The sequence below is a fragment of the Haliaeetus albicilla genome, chromosome 5 (genome assembly GCF_947461875.1).
Source record: "Haliaeetus albicilla chromosome 5, bHalAlb1.1, whole genome shotgun sequence".
NCBI lineage: Eukaryota > Metazoa > Chordata > Aves > Accipitriformes > Accipitridae > Haliaeetus > Haliaeetus albicilla.
Genome location: NC_091487.1, coordinates 32793522 through 32796342, shown reverse-complemented (window position 1 = coordinate 32796342; position 2821 = coordinate 32793522).

Below are 2821 nucleotides of genomic sequence, written 5' to 3'. Positions count from 1 at the left end.
TAACAATGAACTCCACTTATTTAGGGAAATACTTTTTAAAAACTGAGATGCAACTTTATATTGTTTCCAAGATACTAATATTAAACCTGATTATACTAATACACTTGCTTAATTGTCATCATAGTATCTTTACTAACAGGAAGGCTTCTTGAGATACATTGCAGCATTGAATGCAACATCAGCAAAGACAACACTATCATTTTACTTATATTAATTTATGTATCTAGATTACAAGCTAGCTAACAAGGTTGTAAAATAGTTCTATGTTTTTAGACCAGCTCATTAAAAATGAAGACCGAAGTTCCAGTCTAACACATAAATGCAAAAGAAATTTTTCTCTAAAAAGATTTTTTTCTTCTCAAAGCTGTAATCAGATCAACAGTGAAACAATTCTGAAGACTTAAAGACAGTTACTAGCCCTTTTTCAACATCAAAAGTACTATAACAGGAAAGTATCCTCTGATTTATAGTGGGAGTTTTGAAAACATCCTGCTTTCCTGCATATGCTTTTTTTTTTTTTTAAATGACATTGCAGTTTATATAGTTTCAAGTTATAAATTTAACTAAAATTATTATAAAAATAACAAGAACTAAATCAAATCCAGATTTTTCTTGAGTATTCGCATACTGTAGTTCTCTGGAACAGTAGAAACATGATTTTATTCTAACTACTGACTTTTAGTTGAATTCCAATGACATCAAAACAAATTCAGTAGTCCCCCAGTACTTTCCTGTAGTATATTTACTAATTATTTAACAATAGTTAAATGTTGCAAATGAAGGGTCTAAAAAAGAGGCCGATATGCAAAAAATGGAGTATAAGTCTTTTAAATTCACTGCACTAAGAAGGAAGTACATCTAATACAAAATAATCATAGGAGCATTTTGCAAGAAAATGCACTCTGAAATATAATAAAATGCTTTAGAAAACATTTTCTGTAATTTGCATTTAAAAAAAAAAAAAAAAAAAGACAGCTCTGAAACCCTGGGCTATGTTATTGACATGTAGGGCACAATATTAACTGTGATGGTCACATAATCATATCCTTGGAGTGTCACAAGTCCTCAGGATAAGCCTGCCTGCTGGAAATATTTTGCACGAAGGAAGAGACACACCTCCAGAAGGGACAATAAAGATGATTAATCTGGTAGACAAACTACTGAGTGGTAGGTTTCAACAGCTTTGTGTGACTCTAAAATTGTCTTGTTGATTTAGAACCGTAACTATCTGCTTAGCACATTTCCTTTACCAAGAAAGGATAACAGTTAATACACCACAAACAGAATCAATATTAAAGTATGGTTTAATACACAGAAAGTCATACAAATTATCACTGCTTGAAGTGCCATATGAGGCCACCAACAACAACCACAACTGGATTACAGGTTTAATTTCCCACCTCAACCAAATGATAAATGAATTCAGGGCAGTGTGTTAAGATATCCAGAATTTTAAATAGCAAATCCTTTAAAATGAAATGTAGCATAAAACAGAAACAACAAACGTAATTATACTACTCTGTGGAGAAACCAAACATCTCCATTTTCAGAGTTAGCTACCAATTGGTTTATATACCGCATTATACCCTTCTGACACTTAGGGTACTCTTCATGTATGGTCAGGCAGACCTTCTGAAATGAAGTTACTAAAACAAATACAAAGCAGGAAAACTCATATTTGTCTTTTCGTTTGCCTGAGGTTTGTTTCACATATAGTGGTGACTGTCATGGCAGCTTTTGGTGCCTCGATTAAACATCTCAAAAGCTACACCACTCATTGCTTTGTAATGTTATCATTGTATTCAGAAGATGAATAGATCTACCGTAAATCACTGTCACCAATTCTCAAAGATGAGCATAGGACAAGTGAGTTGCATTGACCCAGTGTATGCGAGACATCCTTCTGTTTTGCTGTTTTCTGTTGTGTCCTCGCATAGCAATGAAATGGACTGCTTCTTCATCCTGCTAGATAGTAATCAACTCACATGTGCATTTTTTTGAATTAATAGAATTGTAATAAATACATAGACCTACCTTTGTTATTCCCCACTACCATCCTCTATTAGTTTTCACGAAACATTTTTTTCATAAAATGAAAAGGCAAAACAGGTGTTAGATTATTTATGTTTGACAAATTCATATCATTTAAATAATTAAAACTAATTTGTGTTGAGAGCTACAGTTGCATTTTTATTAGAGAAACAAGTACAAATAGGCATCACTACAGAGCTGTTTATTCAATAATGAGATTAAATGAAATGGATTTCATAGTCTCAATTCTTTCTGATTAACGTAGCAATCGGAACTCTAACTTCTGTGCCCTAACAATGTGGAAACAGCTGCTCACCCGCTATAATTCTGTAAAACATTATTCTTTAAAGCTACACATTTTAAATTATCCCTAGAAAAATATTGTAAGCAAAATACCGAATGCTTTCATTTTAAACAACATTTGTATTATAAACCTGAAATTATACTGCTTTTTAATTTAACCACAAAAGAGAAAGTTTCATTTACAAATAGCGGCATGTATGTTTATATGTCATGTAAACCTTTCTGCGTATCTTTCTGCTTATATGATGTAGAAGTTATTGTATTAATCTGCATAGAAAAAATATTGTACTTTTAAAACAATAATAATTTCTAAATGAATTAGCCTACAATATTTAAGTACAATTTTAAGAGAGAAAGATATGAGTACAGCTACAAGCAGAATGTGCTGTGTGTAAAATTGTCTGCTAAGAACCAGTTGAAGCAGCACAGTACTTACCCTTTGAACAAAAGGCATCATGAAATAATTGCAAGTAACAGTTATATACTA